Source organism: Acromyrmex echinatior, chromosome 16, assembly GCF_024713525.1.
Source record: "Acromyrmex echinatior isolate Ae372 chromosome 16, ASM2471352v2, whole genome shotgun sequence".
NCBI lineage: Eukaryota > Metazoa > Arthropoda > Insecta > Hymenoptera > Formicidae > Acromyrmex > Acromyrmex echinatior.
In genome coordinates, this window is record NC_141867.1 from 9,433,064 (window position 1) to 9,453,305 (window position 20,242).

The 20,242-nt window shown below is 33.3% G+C and overlaps 1 protein-coding gene across 4 annotated transcripts in view; it reads right to left on the bottom strand.

Annotated features, from left to right (window-relative positions):
• The window catches only part of LOC105154619 (uncharacterized), an 84,224-nt gene that overhangs the window by 9,867 nt on the left and 54,115 nt on the right, over window positions 1-20,242 (bottom strand). The window contains exon 1 of one of the 4 annotated variants that reach the window (XM_087414500.1): window positions 15,306-16,081. The exons of the other annotated variants lie outside the window; for them this stretch is intronic. The gene's annotated coding sequence lies outside the window, so the exon portion shown is untranslated. Of the gene's footprint in view, window positions 1-15,305; window positions 16,082-20,242 lie in introns of those variants that run through there. 4 annotated transcript variants of the gene reach the window in all.

Consider the following 20,242-nt stretch of genomic DNA (forward strand, 5'->3'; position numbering starts at 1 on the left):
AGTGATAGTAAAATAGAATAGACAAGGTCAAGGTTTTAAAAATTTCATTTTCTAAATCTAATATTACGCAGTTGGTTAAGATAGAAGACAGAAAAGATCCCATAGGCAAAGATTTGTTTGAAAATTAAATTATTGAATTCGAAAAAAGTAGAGCTAAGAATCATCCCAATCAGCAGACAATGTTTGGAAAATATTTTTTAAATATTTATTTCTTATTAATTATACATTTTGTCCAGTTTATTGTAGACAAAAATCTTTATTAAATTAATTATATATTTTTTTTACATTTGTTATTTATTAGTAATACGAAATTGTAAGAAATATTTATTTAATGTTTATTTAGCGTTTATTTAACATTTATGTTTCTTTATAATAATTTATTTGTAGTAATAATATTAAAAATCGTTTATTCAATATTTATTCATCATTAATTTAATATTTATTTGTCAACAGTTCATTTGCAATAATAATTTTATAAACATTTACTTTCAAAAAATATTCATTTAACATTTAATTGTTATTAATTTAATATTTATCTGTCATTAGACATATATTTGCAGTAATAATTTGTAAAAACGTTTATTAGGTCAATCGGAAAGTTTTGTCCTTTTAGCAGCGAGTAGCTATAGTTAGAACTGTTGATAACTCTAATATCTAAATCAAGCTTAATTTTTTACTTTTACCATCTATCAATAAAATTCAGTATATAAAGGTAAACGTTCGCATCAATAACATTGTTTCTTATTGCAAAATGCCGAAATTTGAGTCAAATAAGCATCATTTGAGCGAAGTATTAATCTTTTGCTTCATATGGAAAAAAACTGCTGCTGAAGCTCATCGAATGCTTGTAGAAGTTTATGATAATAGTGCTCTTTCGGATAAAACATGCAGAGAATGGTTTCGACGTTTTAAAAGTGATGATTTTGATGTGGAGGACAAAGAGCGTTCTAGACGGCCAAGAGCATTCGAAGACGAAGCATTGCAGGCATTGATGAATAAAGACCCATGTCAAACGCAAAACAACTTGCAGAAACATTAAATTGTGTTCAATCTATTATTTCCGATCGTTTGAAAGCCTTGGGAAAGGTCTTCAAGAAAGGAAAAAGGGTCCCATACTGAAGTCAAGAGACATTGAATAGTATAATAGTGGCGGTTCTAACACAGGTCCTCTGAGAGGGGGGGCGCGGGGGGTACTCGTAGACGCAGGGGGAAGGCGCGGGGAGTACTGGTAGGCGCGGGGAGTACTGGTAGGCGCGGGGAAAAAAGGGGAGGCGCGGGGAAAGAAGGGGTGGCGCGGGGAAAGGAGGGGTGGCGCGGGGAAAGGAGGGGTGGCGCGGGGAAGGAAGGGGAGGCGCGGGGAAGTCCCGGGCGCTATGTGTTTACTGATATGATGATACATGCTGCCATGATGTAATGTTACTTATTATTGGAACCGCCGCCACCGCCGCCACCCAACACCCCACCGCCGCAGACGTTGCCGCCATCGTCACCATCCCACACCCCACCGCAGGCACCAGTATCAACGCCGCCGCTGCGGACCCCGCGTCTACTATAAAGTGCATTTCGGGCCGCCGCCGCGAACTCCGCGTCTATCCCAAAAATGCGTTGCGGGATTACTGCCGCCACCACACACCCATCCCAAAATGCGTCGCGGTACTAACGTAGACTTTTGTCTAGAAGATCGATGGCACATCATCGATGTATCAACTGCTACATAAAGCGTCATCAATGAGGAGTAGATGATGAAATCATATTGCATTCTCACAGTTCTTTCTTTCAAGGTCAGAAGCGCCGATAATGATATTTATCTAGGAAGAACCGTGAGATCGGGTGACACGTCGCAATGCGTTAAGAGAGAGACAATGATATTTTTTTGTAAGAAGAGATTGGCGACATGTCGCCAATGCTGCAACCCAATAGAGAGGGTAGACAAAGGGACAAAGAAGTCGCAAATAGAATAAATAATAGGTCATAAGCGCGCGGCAACTCAGTTGGCGTTTTTAAAGATTACCGAATTGCAATAAGTGTAATGCGAAAAGTATAGCTGACATCATGCAGACGTTGAGGACATGGATGGTGCAGACAAGTTATTTGAAGCAATGGAAATAGAATTTGAGGACATAATGGACGATGTAGAGTTCGAGAATATCAGTAACATTGAGGACATAGCAGAATATATTAGAAATGTGGATGAGGAACAGTTCGCGAATATTAGAGACGAAGTGTTCTGTGAAGTGGAAGTAGACTTTGAGAATATAATGGATCAAGAGTCGTCCGACGAAGAAATGCTATCCGACGAAGAAATGCTATCCGACGATAGTGGATGTGCAAGTGATATGAGTGAGTATGAATCGCATAGAAAAATTCGTGTTGTCTCCAGAAATTCGAACATTCAATGCTCGTACTAAGCACTGTGTGATTCACAATTATTATACAACGGGTGGTTCTTTAACCATGCACATCATGTATGATTCGTATAGCTGACATTATCGATGGAGGAATGCATCACAGGATGCATGAGATAGGGCTAGACGGCAGGTCGTGCACGAATTGCAGACTTTTGTACATTATATTCTCGTGCAGCATGTGCCCACTTTGCACACATTAAAAAAAAACATAGAAAATCACGAGCGAGTGGAACACGAATTGATGGAACAGTGCGGCCAAGTCGCTACTCTGGTGGAGTGTTTCTCGTGGCTGCAACGATGCGACGAATGCATCGAGCAGCTCGAAGAGTTTTGTTCTGTCAAGCGTCCGCGCATCGCCATTGGATACAGACAATCCGCGGTGGTGAGGATTGCGCGACTCGCGGATGCAAAATTGGAATTGGAGCGACGTTTCGTGTACATTGGTGGCGAATACGCGAGTGGCAACGAACGATCTTATCTGGCGAGAGATCGACGCCACGTTTGAGAGTCGTATATTGACAGGTGATAAACTCTAATCACATCGAGCCGCGGCGGTTTTTAGAAGACGCTGGCAATGTAGTGCTCGAGCGAGTGCGAGACGCTGTAGAAAGACACGGCAGTGTAAAAGTGAACACCGCGTTCAACGGCGAGTTTGCGACGAAGGATAAACGTGCTAATAAGAGCATAAATACAAAGAACAGCGAGATATATCGTTGCGCGAATGGTACAAGCGACACATCGTCGAGCCTATCCTAACATCGTTCGAAGAATTCCAGGAACGCGACAGCGGGTAGACATTGTCGCGAATCCTCAATTTGGTGGTGAATGTGAATAAGCATAATCCAATGCACGCGGGATGTCACATCGAAGTGCCACGAGAAATAGCGACGAAACGAGCGGTGATCAGTGTTTGTTCGAACGGACAATGCATATATCGCGTGGTCGGTGGTCGCCGCTCTGTACCCCGTAGAAAGACATGTAAATCGGGAATCATCATACCCGCATTACACCGCAGTATTAAATCTCATGGGTATCGAATTTCCAATGACATTAAAAGACATTACGAAATTCGAACGGTTGAACGCGATGTTGATCAACGTATACAGCATCGAAAATAGACAGGTCTTTTCTCTGCGGCTTACCAATGACAAGAAGGAGAAGCATCTCAATCTCTTGTACCTACAACATTCACGCAACGACAACATTAGATACTTTGCGTGGATAAAAAATGTATCCCGCCTTGTAAGATCACAAATTACTGGGAAAGAATATTTTTGAACAGGGAATATTTTTGTGATCGGTAAATATAATAATAATAGTCAATAAAAACAGTAAAAAGAAATAGAAAAATGATTTCTTTATTATTTGCAGGTGCCTTCATTACTTCAGTTCGTGCGAAAAATTGCAGTCGCACGAAGTGGACTGCCAGAAGATCAACGACTGCGCCATCCGAATGCCGAGCAAGGACGACAGGTGGCTCGAATTCGATAACTATAACAATCGAGAACGAGTGCCGTTCATCGTCTACGCCGATCTAGAATGCATCTTACGCAAGACGAAATCCGACAAGGAAGATGCGTCGTCGTACGCGTATCAACAGCATAACGCGTTTAGCATAGGCTACTATGTGCGATGTGCGTACGATGAAGCGTTATCATCGTATCACTTCCGTCGCGATGAAGATTTTATAGCATGGTTCGCGCGACAACTCAATGATTTGGCGCATTGTGTGAAAAATATCGTATCCGCCAACGTGTCCATGGAAACGTTATCTAAACAGCAATGGGAAGCGTACCGTAGCGCGACGCGTTGTCACATCTGCGAGAAACCGTTCGCGCCAGACGACATGCGGGTCCGCGATCATTGTTATCTTACCGATAGATACCGTGGTCCAGTACATTCGAATTGTAATTTAAATTATAAAAATTCGTTATTCCAGTCGTATTTCACAATTCAGGCTACGACGCGTATTTTATAATTAAGGAAATTGCTACCGCGATGGACATGTAGATATACTACCGATAACTAAAGAAAAATATATTTCATTCACTAAATATGTCGAGCACCAAGATAAAAATGAAAAAAATTTTCAGAAAAATTGCGTAAAATTAAGATTCATTGATACTTTCAAATTTTTAAATGCAAGCCTTGATAAATTGGCGTCGTATCTCGACAAAGATAAATTAAAAATTGTACGTTTCGAATTTCCAACATTATCAGACAAAGAATTTGAATTACTCACACGAAAAGGTGTCTTTCCGTACGAGTATATTGATTGCGTCGAAAAATTGCAGGACACCGCGCGAATTATTTTTCAGTTGACAGGCGATACAATATTCGAGAGCGATTACGCTCACGCCGCGAACATCTGGAAGCGATTCTCCATCCGAACGCTCAGCGAGTACAGTGATCTGTACTTGAAAATTGATGTCTTGTTATTAGCAGATATTTTCGAAAATTTCCGCAATAGTTGCATTGCAAGTTACTGTCTCGATCCCGCGCATTATTATACATTGCCAGGTTTCACGTGAGACGCCATGCTGAAATATACACGCGTAAGATTCGAGTTGCTCACCGACATTGATATAGTCATGTTCATCGAGCGCAGTATACGCAACCTCAGTCAATGCTCCGGCAGATACGCGCAGGCTAATAACAAGTACATGTGTTCGTTCGATCCATCGAAACCGTCGTCGTACTTGATATACTACGATGTGAATAATCTGTACGAATAGGCAATGTGTCAACCTTTACTATACACTGAATTTCAATGGATCGAAGACGCTGCGAACTTTGACATGAGCGCGATCGCTCCGGATTCACTTACTGATTATATTCTCGAGGTGGATCTCGAGTATCCGCAGCATCTACACGACCGACACACTGACCTACCCTTCTGCGCGATAAACCGCCTGGCAAGCGCGAAGATAAACTTCTAGTGACGATAAGCAGCGTTACGTCATTACCGCAACCTGCAGCAATGTATTCGTCACGGTCTTCGCATAATAAAGATCCATCGGGTGCTACAATTCGCTCAATCTCCATGGCTCTGCGAATTGAACTCAATACACAATTTAGAACGCTCGCGAAAAACGATTTCGAAAAAAATTTGTATAAACTAATGAACAACGCGGTAATTGGTAACACTATGGAGAATGTGTGCAATCATGTTGATGTAAAATTAATAACAAAATGGGACGGACGGTACGGCGCGGAGGCAATGATCGCGAAATCGAATTTTCACAGCCGCAACGTCTTTGCGGAAAATTTAATCGCCGTCGAAATGCGCAAACTCGAGATGAAGTTCAACAAGCCGATTTACGTGGGTATGTGCATATTTGACATATCGAAAGTTTGCTTGTACGAATTTCATCACTAGTACATGTCACTGATGTATCGCGACAAATGTAAGATCATGTACACCGACATGGATAGTCTCATTTATTATATAGAATGCGACGATGTTTACGAGACTATGAAAACGCGATATCGCTGGATTCGAGCAATTATCCGGCAGACGTGTACGGTATGCCTCTCGCGAACAAAAAAGTACTCGGCCTGATGAAGGATGAGAACAACGGTATATTATGAATTTGTTGGACTTAGAGCGAAGATGTACGCGGTGAGAGTGGATGGCAAGAAAGACATTAAAAAAGCGAAAGAAGTAAAAAATAACGTCGTAGCGCGAACGATAACGTTCGACGATTACACGCGATGTTTGAATGAAGAGATTGAAATGACTCGCCATTAATCGTGTATACGATCTAAATTACACGAGGTATACACTATATCCGAATCGAAAATCGCTCTGAGTCCATACGACGACAAACGATACGTAGTATCTGATTCGACGGAGACGTTACCGTGGGGCATTGGCGGATACCTTTGTAATACAATATATGTATTATATGTATTATATATAGTATTATATATAGTATATATTGCTATTACATATTACTATTGTAATTTACACTTTTTTTACATTTATACAAGTATTATTACTATTTTTTATGTATTACGATTATTATATTAGGTTGGTGCATATGAAATGATTTTTAAGTGAATATATAAAACTGCATATCTTTTTTCAAAAGCTGTTTATTTAATCAAAATATGCTCCATTTGTTTCAATACACTTTTCCCAACGAGACTTTAATGCATAGATGCCTGTCTTAAAGAAATTCTGATCTTTAGAATCAATAAACTCTGATATGGAATTTTTCAGTCTTCATTTTCTGTCTTCATTTTCATACTGTTTAGCCCGTAAAAACTGTTCTAAATGTTTAAAAAAATGAAAGTCGGTTGGCGAAAGATCCGGTGAATAAGCTGGGTGCTGCAAAATTTCATATTTTAATTCATTTAATTTCGCAATTGTTTTGTACAACGTATGCGGCCGAGCGTTGTCGTGGAGAAGTATTGGGCCATGCCGATTAACAAGTGATGGGCGTATAATTTTTCATGCATTTCATCAATGTACTGGCAGTACTTTTCGGCTGTAATTGTCTCCCCAGTTCGAAGGAATGAGTAATGAATTATTCCAGTCACATTCCATCAAACTGTTATTAAAATTTTCCGATAAAGTGATGGCCTTGGAGTACAAGCCTCATTCCTATCAAGCCACCGAGCACACCTTTTCCTATTGTCGTAAAGAACTCATTTTTCATCACAAGTAATAATCCGATCGAAAAATGGCTCTCGATGAAATCGGGTTAGTAATGATGAGCATACGTTCAATCGATCCATTTTCGATCTTATATCGCTCGGTTAGTTCGTGCGGTACCCATTTATTCATTTTTATCACCTTGCCAATTTCAGAAAGGTGTCGCAATATCGTTGTAGATACAGTTGGATTCGTTCCCACCAATACTTTCAGAGCATCATTTTTCACAGACGTTTTGGGTCTTCCACGCGGTTCATTTTGTAGGGAAAAATCACCAGACCGAAATTTTTCAAACCAACGCTGCACTTTTCGTTAACAGTATTCTCCCCAAATGCCTGATTTATATTGTGTGCAGCTTTTGCAGTATTATTACCAAGTTTATACTCCTATAAAAAAATTACATGAATATCGGTTGAATTCATATCCTTACGAAATTCAAAACAAATAACAAATTGGAACATTTTTGAGAAAATCTTCTTTGTTGAAATGTGACTCTGACAATGGACAATACGATTATAAACGAGGTTATGCCAAAAACAAAAGCATAACGAAAACAGGGAGACAAACGTTCATATGTAAAGAAAATCCGACATTTCATATGCACCAACCTAATATATACAACTGCCCCCCTATAGATAAATCCTAGGTAGGCTTATTTCTCAACGGCGAAGATCGATTCTCAATGTCAGTCTTTGTCCTGCTTTGTCTACGCGCAAGACGTATTATAACGTGAGTGATATTTTTTTTTCTCCAACGTGCAACAATATTCTACCATTTAGCGTTAATGGTAGAATATTGTTGCACATTTCTGTGATTAAGTGAAGTGATAATTTTTTTTACTGTGCAGCTGTAACATGTAAAAAGAACAAAAAGTTGAGGAGACTGCCTCCTTTTTTTCCTCCTCCTCCTCCTCTTTCTCAGAGGAGATTCAGAGTAATATCATAGTTGATCTCACTCAATTACATGTAGATTAATTAAGATTGTTCCATCGCCTCATCGAGATTGCCGATGAAGTAGACGATCTCACTCATGTGCGCATTAATAGAATTGCGTTCAATCATCTCATCGACAATCTCGATGAGGTGGTGGAGGAAGAGAAAGTGGAAGAAGAAGTGGAAGAAGAAGTGGAAGAGGAAGTGGAAGAGGAAGTGGAAGAGGAAGTGGAAGAGGAAGAAGGAACTGAAGAGGGGAGCGTCTCCTTCTCTTTCTCAGAGGAGATTCAGAGTAATATCATAGTTGATCTCACTCAATTACATGTAGATCATTTAGAACTGTTCCATAGCTTCATCGAGATTGCCGATGAGATAGACGATCTCACTCATGTGCGCATTAATAGAATTGCGTTCAACCACCTCATCGACAATCTCGATGAGGCTGTGGAGGAAGAGGAATAAGAATTCAGCGGAAGATGAGAAGGAGGAGGAGGAGGAGGAGGAGGAGGAGGAGGAGGAGGAGGCAGTGGAAGAAGAGGAAGAGGAATAAGAATTCAGCGGAAGATGAAGAGGAGGAGGAGGACGGAGAAGGAGAAGGTATGGAAAAGGTAAGAATATTATATTATTATATATTTTTTTCTTTCTTTTTTTTCTTTAATACTTCTTGTTTGCGTTATAATACCGCCACGCATTTTGGGATGAAAGTGGACTCCGCGGCTGTCTAAAATGCATTTTGGGATAGACGCGGGGTCTGCGGCGGCGGCAGTGACGCTGGCGCCTGCGGCGAGATGTGGGGTGACGCCAGTGGCACTGACACTGACGCTGACACTAGCGCCTGCAGTAGAATGTGGTCACCATATCAGTAAACACCGATAGCGCTGGGACTCATCATATCAATAAACACTGATAGCATCGGGACTTCCCGCGCCTACAAGTACCCCCCGCGCCCTTTGTCTCCCTCAGAGGACTTAGGTTAGAACTGCCACTATTATACTACTACATTGAAAGATGAAAAATCATCAGTAAAATTCTGCTTGCTAGACAACAAAGAAAGGGGTTTTTGCATCGTATCATCGCTGAGGATGAAAAATTTATTTGGATTATGGATTTATTTTGACAATCCCAAATGTTGAAAAACCAGTTGCGACCCCGGCCAATTCTTAACATCGACATCAAAGCGAAATATCCACAAAAAAAAACAATGCTCTGTATTTGGTGGGATCAGAAAGATGTAGTGTTCTATGAGTTGAAATCTGGTCAAACAGTCACTGGGGGTCTCTACCGGAACAAATTATCCGAGCATTGCACGAAAAACGAGCAGAATACGAAACGAGACAGCATAAAGTGATTTTGCTTCATGAAAACACTCGGCCTCACGTTACAAAATTTGTCAAGGAAATGTTAAAAGTATTTCGCTAGGAAGTGCTACTCCATGCGGCTTATTCATCAGACTGTGTCCCTTCCTGAGGAATGCTTCAATTCTTATGAAGACGTCGAAAAATGAGTCTCTGACCAGATAATCTCCAAAGATGAGTCATACTTATGCCGTGGAATTCGCTTGTTGCCTGAAAGATGGGAAAAAGTCATCGCCAACGATGGACAATATTTTGATTGATGTTCTTTTTTATTTTATTTCTTAAATGTATACTTTTTGCAAAAGAACGGACGAAACTTTCCGATTGATATCAATATCATATATATAACACTTATTTAATTTTTACGTCTTCTTCAATATTCATTTTCAAAAAATATTTTAAGAAACATTTATTCAAACATTTATGAAAGTTATGAAGATTATTTAATATTAATGTAACCTAAATCGGTTTCACCAACGTCAATTACTTAATTGGCTGTAAAACAGACTAAATGTGTTTGCTGTTTAGTAGAATTGACCACTTATAGTTGACAGTTAATCACTGTTTCGGCTTAATCAAGTTGGTGAAACAGGTTCTTTGTATATAATACTAAGTATCCAATTCAATTAATAGTAGTTTTAATTTTTCTGCAAGGATATTCTCATTGAAGGTCTTCTTATTTCAATTCGCGTAATGGCAACTTTAATTCTATGTCAAAAATAATTACTTTTCGAAAATAATTAATGTATCAAATGAAAAATTAAAACCTAGATGCTAAACCAATCAAGTTAAATTCTATCAAATTAAAAGGTAAAACACAAATGATATTCTTGTTATTTACTTAACTCTAATGATATGTATTATTTGTAAAAAAGATTTGATATCAAGAATTGGCGCCAAGTTAAATCCCATTTCTTTATACTATGCCAAATTAAATAAATAATAAATATTATTGTAATGATGTATCATTTGTATAAAAAAATTTGATATCAACAACTGTGGCGCCAAGTTAAATTCTACTATAAAAAAAATCTCAAAATAAAAAATAAAATTTAAGTGATACTATCTTTATTATTTACTTAATCTAAATGATACTATCTTTAATTTTTATAAATTAAATGAAACTTAAGTATACGTATATCTTATTGAAGAATCTTCCTATTCCAATCCGAATGGTTTAAATTCCTCTTAAATGATATTATTTTATCACAATTCATTCAAAGACATTTTCTCTTTCAACTAAAGTAGTGGTTATTTAATTCTCCTTCAAAATATTATATAAAATATTATCGTTTACAAAATTGCGTTTCCTAGCTCAATTTAAATGTTACCACAAAAAATTAAAGAGTTAACCGTATAAAATGAAAAAAATTAATTTAAATAGAAAAATTTTTTATGTAAAAACAAGCGCTGCTAGATCGAGTAAGAAAAATTATAAAAACAATTTTAAAATTAGAATGTTAATTAATAAAAATAAATAATAAAAGGTAATTATAATTTAAAAGTAATAATAAAATAATATTCTTGAGGCTTCCACGGTGTTTTCTATATAAAGATTATGCGTTTCGCGGGTTTTCTCCGTATCCAGGTCCATTCTTGGAATGTCAACGTTTCGTGAAACTTGCAGTTCACTTTATCAGGGCGATTTTGTATCTCAGTGTTTTTGTATCTCTATAACTTCTCTATACTTTTTTGGAAAGTATGATGTAATGTTGGCTATCATAGTCAACAGGACATTAAATACTGTTTGACAAAACGATCACGATAGCCAACATTACATCGTACTTTCAAAGAAAGTATAAAGAAGTCATAGAGATACAAAAACACTCTAAAACACTAACAATCTAAATAGAGATAATGGTAGATATTAATACTAATAAATAAAATATGGAAAACCATTCTCCCGATTATTGAAGACCGACCAATTTCCCCTACCTCTCCCCCCACTCACCCACAATTCTCTTTTTCCCCTTTCCCACCACTCCAACAAACAGCATAATATAAAAAGAAATGACTCGCAGGAACAGCTTAGTATCAGCACAGTATGTACAGTAGCGCAACTCTCATGATTTTATGTTGGCCAAAATAAAGTGCACATGCGTGAAATAACTAGGGGAGACCGAGGTCAGATGAATATAGAGGTAAGTAGAATAATCGAGGATACATTAAAACAAAACACGTGAGACATGTATAAACGTGTCTGAACATGCAGCAGCGACTGCCGCTAAGTCTGCAGTAACATCTTGTTGCGAACACATCTATGATAGAAGTTATGCCACAATTTTAAAAAATCGGACACCTAAATAAATGTTTTTATCCTTAAAGTTTTTGTTTTACTATTATATGATTGTCTGAGATATTTGATTTCTACTTAGATACTAAATGTAGTTCGTATTTAGTAAAGTCCAACAGATTTTTTTGGTTTATGTGTCTCTGTTATCGTATATTGTTAATGTTTTTAAAAAATGAACGGATGGGGATAATAGACTAATCAGCATGGAACTGTATGACTCATTTAATGATGACTCTTATAATATTTACTCCAAATTTTATTCCTTTAAGGACATTTTCCTCAGTAATAAATGTTATAAGTTTAGTTCCCTCATGTTCAATCTCGAAAACTAGGCTTATTCGATGTGTTTTTGCACGAAATGAACGAATTTTGCAAAAAGAAGTATTGTTTGCTCTGCGAAGTGAATGTTTGTGTTTAAAATGTATTTTTATAAAAGTTTTATTAATATGTAGCCAAAGATGTAGCTTAAAATACATTAATCTTTATTTTAATGATCTTAATCGAATTACCCCGGTCCTGGAGCTAGTTGAATCAGATGGAATGCGTTAGAAAAATGCATTTTTTTCATATTAGTTATCAGTTTCTCCTTATTATTAAAATATTATTAGATAGTTAAATATATGTAGTAACTGGTGTAGAATTTATTTTTTCGATAAGTCTCTTAATTTTGTCTGTAAAAATTCGAACTGAAAAATGAGTCTATTAGCCCTAATTTTCCCTAAATTGCCCCGTCTTTTTTCCCCTTTTTTTTATTGCTCTATCTCTCTCTCTCTCTTTATTTAAGTAAGAGTTTCAATATTCCATTTAAATATTTGTGTCTTTTAAGCATACATGGTTCAGAGTAGAAATTTAGAAGGAAGTATTGTCCATTTGATGAAATGTTGTGTGAAAAATCTCGAGAAATTAATCTAATTTTTGTGAAAAAGTGGTAAAGTGAAAAAGTGAACAAAAGTAACATAGAAAAGGAAGATTTCTTTTTATTTATTGAATTTTAAACTTATTTTTAAAAACTTTATTTTGTCATATGTACAAATTTCTTTTATATCAGCTTTCTCATAATATTTTCATAGATATATAATTACATAATATTTTTTTATGAAAATATACATTTTTAAGTTAATTTAATATTTTTTCTAATTTTTCTATATTTTTTCTTTATTTTTGAATATATTTACAATTTATTTTTATTAATTTTCATAAAGTTTAAATTATTTCATTGCAATATTAGGTTTATTCGCGTCGCATACTCTAATATGCTCCAATATGTTTCTAATAGCACTTACTCACTTCAACGAATTCGTTGAATTGCGATGCGAATAAACCTAATGAATTTTGTGAGGAATTTTCACAGAATGAAAAAAGGATGAAAAGAGAAAAAAGTTTAGATATTAACCATGCGTTAGATATTACCAACGCTAGGTTTACTTATTTCACGCATACGCACTCCATTTTAACCAATACTAACATCAAAGATGCCGACAGAGAGTTGCGCTGTAGTATTAGACTGTTCCTCGCTTTGATGAAGTGGACTACAAGGTTCACGAAACGTTAGCATTCCAAGAATGGATCTGGACACGAAGAAAACCCACGAAACGCATATTCTTTATATAGAAAACACCCGTAGAAGCCTCAATAATATTATTTTATTATTACTTTTAAATTAAAATTATCTTTTCTTATTTATTTAATTAACATTCTAATTTAAAATTGTTTTTATAATTTTTCTTACTCGATCTAGCAGCGCCAGTGTTTTTACATGAAAAATTTTTCTATTTAAATTGAATTTTTTCATCTTATACGCTTAACTCTTTAATTTTTTGTAAAATTTAAATTGAGCAAAGAAACGCAATAATGTTTGTAATAATGTTTTGTATAATATTTTGAAGGAAAATTAAATAACCACTACTTTAATTGAAAGAGAAAATGTTTTTGAATGAATTGTGATATATTTTCATTTAACAGGAATTTAAACCATTTGGATTGGAATAGAAAGATCCTTCAGTAAGGTATACGTAGTTAGGTTTTATTGTATAAAAATTAAAGATAGTACCATTTAGATTAAGTAAATAATAAAGATAGTATCACTTGAGTTTTATTTTTTATTTTGATACATAGCAGAATTTAACTTGGCGTCTCATTATTCATATCAAATCTTTTATACGAATGATACATATCATTAGAGTTAAGTAAATAACAAGAGTATCATTTGTGTTTTACTTTTTAATTTGATAGAATTTAACTTGATTGGTTAAGAATGTAGCATCTGGGTTTTAATTTTTCATTTGATACATTAATTATTTTCGAAAAGTAATTATTTTTAACAGAGAATTAAAGTTGCCATTATTTGAAATAAGAAGACCTTCAATTAGAATATCCTGGAAGAAAAATTAAAACTACTATTAATTAGATTGGATAGTTAGGTTTTATTCGAGAAGCACGTATTTTTAGTACCTTTTTTTACCTTTTTTTTTTAAAGTGTAAGTTTGTACTGATATCACACATTTTATAGTGACGAACGTCTTTATAAACAATTTACCTTATAATTGATTTCAAGAGATTTTCATATGTTTATACGAAATTTGGGGAAGTCATTTTTTCATTATCATTTCGTAGTTAACAATTACCAGCGTGTAATTGCATTTTCATTCGAACTCCTTTTATTAAATATTGAATTATAAGTAAAGAGATCGTTATTGAATGAATTGCTTTGTCATTATTATTTCCTAACTTAGTTAACAAATAGTGTATAATTTCATTTCTCTTCAATCTCTTTTTGTTAAATATTATGTATGAGACAATTCATATTTGGACACGAAAGCTGTGAACGGACTCGTCACTACCCGAGTGGCATGACGCATGTGCGCGGAGCATGTGCGCAGAAAGAAGATTGAGAAAAGAAAGTATGGCGACAGACGCTGCGTGTATTCGGAATAATACTTGTTAGTGCTTGCTATTCCTGTTTGGTCTCACAATTAATTATAAACAAATACAGATAAATCGCTTTTTCATTATTATTTTCTAGCTTAGTTAACAAATACCAGCATATAATTTTGTTTTCATATAATTTACTTTTGTTAAATATTATGTTATAAACAAATGGAGATCAATATAGAATAAATTGCTTTGTCATTATCATTTTTTAGCTGACAATTAGTTAACAAATATCAGTATGTAATTTCATTTCCATTTGATTTTCTTTTGTTAAATATTAATTTATAAATAAATGGAGATCGAGATCGAATAAATCGCTTTTTCATTATAATTTCCTAGTTTTTAGCATTTACCAGCATATTTTATTATTATCAACTTTATCTATCCTTGTTTTGAAAAAAACCGACCGAGACACTATCGTAGTACATGCCATGCTTAGCGCCGCGACACTGTCGTCAAATTGTTGCGCTCGCTGATCATGTATAGAGTCTTTCTCGTAAGAGTCAAGTCATGAGAGGCACCGATTCCTGTTTGGTCAGATTTCAAATTCCTTTAAATGTCGCCATTTGCAGATACTTTCAATGTGGTAGTGAATCTGTGAATTGGTGTGAGCAACTTTCATAGTGTAGAAGACACGAACGCGAAATCAGACTATCAACTGTCAAATATTGTTTCTGACCGGTACCCGGCAATGGCGTCCTTCCGCTCGTATGTCTTAACTCTTACCTCTTAGAGGAATAATCATGTATATCACTAGCTCTCCTTGTAAAGAATGTCAGGATATGAAAGAAATGTATGGTTGATAATGACGACGTATCTTAATCTGAAAAATGAATAGTTCGGAACTTTGCATCACGATATCTCCACTTGTAGGGTACCCTAACAGCACAAAGTCGACTCTGAGTCGACTATAGCTTCTAGACGTCTGAAAAATGGACGTCCGTAAGTCGACTTTAGACGACTTGGAGTCGTCTCTAAGTCACACAATGTCCCATTTTAAAGACTACTGTAAGCCGACTTTAAGTCAACTATTCTAGGCTATGGTCTGATTCATGCCCACAACGCTCATGAACAGCATTCATTCTTGTTTAACTATTAGTTAAACAACAAGGACGAAATGATTCCACATTTAAGCTTTGTGAGCGTAAATCGCACTAGATGTCCTAAAGTCGATATTGAAAGAACGTCTGTACAAAATCGACTTACAGTCTAAAGGCCTGACCTTAAAGTCAACTTACAGTCGACATATCGATGTTTATGTTGTTAGGGATACGTAGAGAAAAAATAAAAACATTTTCATTATATATTCCGAGCAGTTGCAATCGATTGAGCATACTTAGAACTTGATCAATTCAGTCCTTATTGAGTTTTCGATAATCTCGATTTGACGTAACTCGCCGGTTCGAGTAAAGGAGGCACGTCCGTGTCTCGCTCCATAGCGCCGAAACACTACCAGTGTTTCTAGATATTTAATTGATTTATATTGAATAATTATTTCTTAGAATATATACATAAATATATATAATTTTTGCAAATGAATATATACTAAATGTATAGTAAATATTACATTAATGTTGTATAAGTGATAAACCTTTTGTTCTTATCAATATATATTAAACAATATATTATATAATGATGATGCACGCGAACGCTAGCTGCGACATTAAGTGAAACATGCACAAACTAGTACGTGTATGTATGTGCATGTATACATGCATGTGGATCAAATATGGTGCTTTTGCGTATGCGCGAGGCCGAAATATCAAGAATCTGCGAAAACAGGATTTGTCCATAATCATCCATATAACAACTGTTCGTGCTTAATTTTTCGTGAAGAGATCATGCGCAAGTGCGCAATCGAATTTGATTGGATTAATATAATATCCGCGTTGCAGTATAAAGAAAGATTCGCTCATTATTGTGGCAATTATTAGTAGAGAATCTCTACAACGTCGTCAAGTCTTAGCAATCAAGAGACGGTAATAACTGATTTTCTGGAGGACATTGAAATTACGGCCGTAAATATAGGACGAAAGACAATTCTAAAAACATTATTTGATTATATTATAATTTCGGTAAATGTTTAACACTTTCCTTTGAATTTTCTATTTATTTTTTATTTAATGATATTTCTCTACTTATTTTCTGCATATTTTTTAATTAATTAATTAAAAATAAATTATTTTCTTCTGTAATTTAGATTATAGCAGAAAGTATAATAATTTGTAATTAAAAAGTTATGCTATTTTTTATTCTTTTCATGTGAACATAAAAAACTATGAAATTAAAAAAATTGAAACTTAAAAGATTATTCTTCTCAGAAATATTATATGCATTTTACGGAAATATATGCATATAATACACAAATTTACAAATTAATATGTAGAATAATTGAAAGAGAAAGCATAATATTAAATATTTACTATAATTTAACCGCAAACATAATTATTTTTTTAAAAAAACGTTAACATTTATAACACAAGAGAGAGAGAGAGAGAGAGAGAGAGAGAGAGAGAGAGAGAAATATTGAGATAATCTCATGTTTTTTGTAAGTTAGTCTTTTATTATACATAAATTAAACTAATTTTGTTTTGAAACGATTATATATATATATATATATATATATATATATATATATAATATATTAAATATAATGTGAACTATATAATATTAAATACTTATTTAACTTGTTATCTTCTAATTTTAAGAAAATTATATGTTCTCTTACAGAAGCTGTCACTATGAAATATCTAATAAATGAGATGACGTTTGGTAGAAAAGCGGGACTATGGTTGGCTGAAAGTACTTTTCATATAAAAAAGTGAGTGTTTTATATGTTATATTATATTTTTGTTACAGATTTGGTTACAGCATGCACTTGAGTCACAATTTGATATAACAAGTAATTATACTGTACAACATTTATTATATTGTATATAATACATATATTAGAATTTATTAATATTGATATATTTTTAACTTTGCAGGAATACTAGTAAATAAGAAAATTCGTTCATCAGATAGTACTTCTGAAAATGATAGCGACAGCAATAATGAAAACTTTTCGAAGGATGACGGAGATCAAAAAAATAAAGAGAGGGAAAATAAGGAAGTTCCATTAGCTAAAAGCTATTAAATAGCACTTGTCTTGCCCATTTTTCCAAAGAAATAAAATATTAACACATATTTCAATTTTTTGCATGTTTATTATTATCTTATAACGTAAAGCCTCAAACCTAATGTGATAAAAAATATTATAGATGTAATGATATAAATAAAATGATAAAAAAATTAGAATTTTCGTAATTATTTTTTTAATTTTCAATAAAGTATTTTATTCATTGTTTTGAACTGTAAATCTATAAGCAGACAGTTATGATACATTAATAAATAAAGAAATTTTCTTAATATTTACCTTGGATTTGAATAAATAATTGATCACATTTTGAATGGTCATTTTAATATAACTACTGATATATGTGTATATATATATATATATATATATAATGTCCCAATAACTATTATCATCTAAAATATCTTTAAATATGTAAGCTGAAATCTCCGAAGTGCTTGCATTTAGACAAAAATTATTATCGCCATATGATAGACCCCTTCATACCGTGCAATTTTGATTACACAAATTTTTCTCTAGATCTTACAGATTCGAAGATATTTTAGGTGATAATAATTATTAGGACACCTTGTATATATATATATATATTAGGTGTTGGAATTAATTCGTAGCGTTTTACAAGTGATGGGAAGTACTTTCATTAATGTATTTTTTAATGCTCATGTGAAATAAATAACATTCTTTCATTAAAAACGCTACGAATTAATTCCAACACCTAATATATATATATATATATAAGCCTTGGCCAAAAGTATTAGGCACCTATATTTTTTCACTTATCTAAAATTAATACAGATATTTATTTATTGCCTAATTTTTTTGTCCATATTGTTTCTTATCGATTATCAATATTACACATAAATTTATAAAATTTTTGAAATAGGATAATTCACAACAAATGCCATAATTTTTAAATTAAAACGTTAAATAATGATTGTCATAACGATCATTTAATGTTTCAAATTTAAAAATTGATTTCTGGCATTTGTTATTATTATTTTTATTAAAAGGATGTTTTCCAAGCATAAAATAATACCATTTTAAATATTTAAAGTTTATTTTAACGTTTGATAAAATATTTTTACATTAGACAAAAATATTTGTTTTAACAAAATATTTGTTTTAAAAAAAGATTTGAAAAATATGTTTTAAATGTAAAACATTTTTTAAAATTTTAAATGTTTTTATAAATGTTGAATCAAACACATTTATTTGATGTAAAAACATTTTATGAAACGTTAAAATAAAACTTCATTAAACAAATACACATTTTTGTCAAACGTAAAAAAAAATGTTTTAACGTTTAGAAAAGATTTTTTTAAACGTTACAATAAATGTTTATTAAACGGCAAATAATTATTTTTGGTAAATGTTAAAATAAATTAAAAATTTAAACATTAAAAAAGATTTCTTTAATCATTAAAATAAACGATTTTTTAATGGAAAAGAAGTCACTTATCCCATTACTTTTAACGTTTTTGCAATCGTTTCAAACAACAATTTTCAAAAGTTTTTAAAAATATTGTTATAAACATTATTTTGCTGATTGGGATTGAGACTGCTGTTAAAAACTCATTTAATGGTAATGTAATATTCTTACTTATTGATTCCCATCTTCTTTCTATACTTTTTAAGGCTAGGTCAATTGGAATGTTTGTATCAATGTAATATCAAACGATGCAATTTTATGATCTTGTTCAATAAACATACCATTAATTCTTTTTACAAATTTGAAACTATTCTTAATATATTCAAAATTTTGATTAATGCTCTTATCTATAATACCCTTTAAAAATGTTGCAAGATTGAAAAAAAGACTACTTATGCAGCTAACAATAATTCTTAGAGGATAGCCCTCTTTATATACCTTGGTGAGCCCATATGATCTCTATAAAAAAAAATATTTTGAATTTCGATCAGATGCGCTTAAGAAATACAATGACGAGATATAAAAATGTGAATGAAAAATGTACACTTAATGAGTATATGTAATAATGGCATAGCCGGAAAGAGTCAACTTTCACAATCTAATATCATGTAGTGTTAAAGAATAATCGTAGTCTCCGCCATAAAAGATTATAATATTTATAAACTTAATATATACTTATTATTAGAAATAAACGTTAATATATTATGTAACGAATATATTATTAATGCGTGTTGCTTTAATCTTTTTTTTTTGAAAAGTTTTTTTGAACAATTAAATAATTAAATGATGTATTGCTTTTTGAAGAGTAAAAGTTTTCAAATAGAATTTAACTATATTAATTTTTACAAAGTAATTAAAAAATTTTTATTAATATTACCGTTTTAATAATTAAATATTTATTCAAACAATAATAACAGCTATTCGAATGTGATTACTTCTTTATAAGAAGACAAAATTGTAATGTAAGTTTGATGTAGAATGATATTATATAATGATATTTCATCACATTATGCGGCAATTATTTACAGAAATGTAAATCTTTTGTTGCATAATATTCATGTTTGCTGTATTCCAAAGTATTTAAATGTCATTGAATTACGT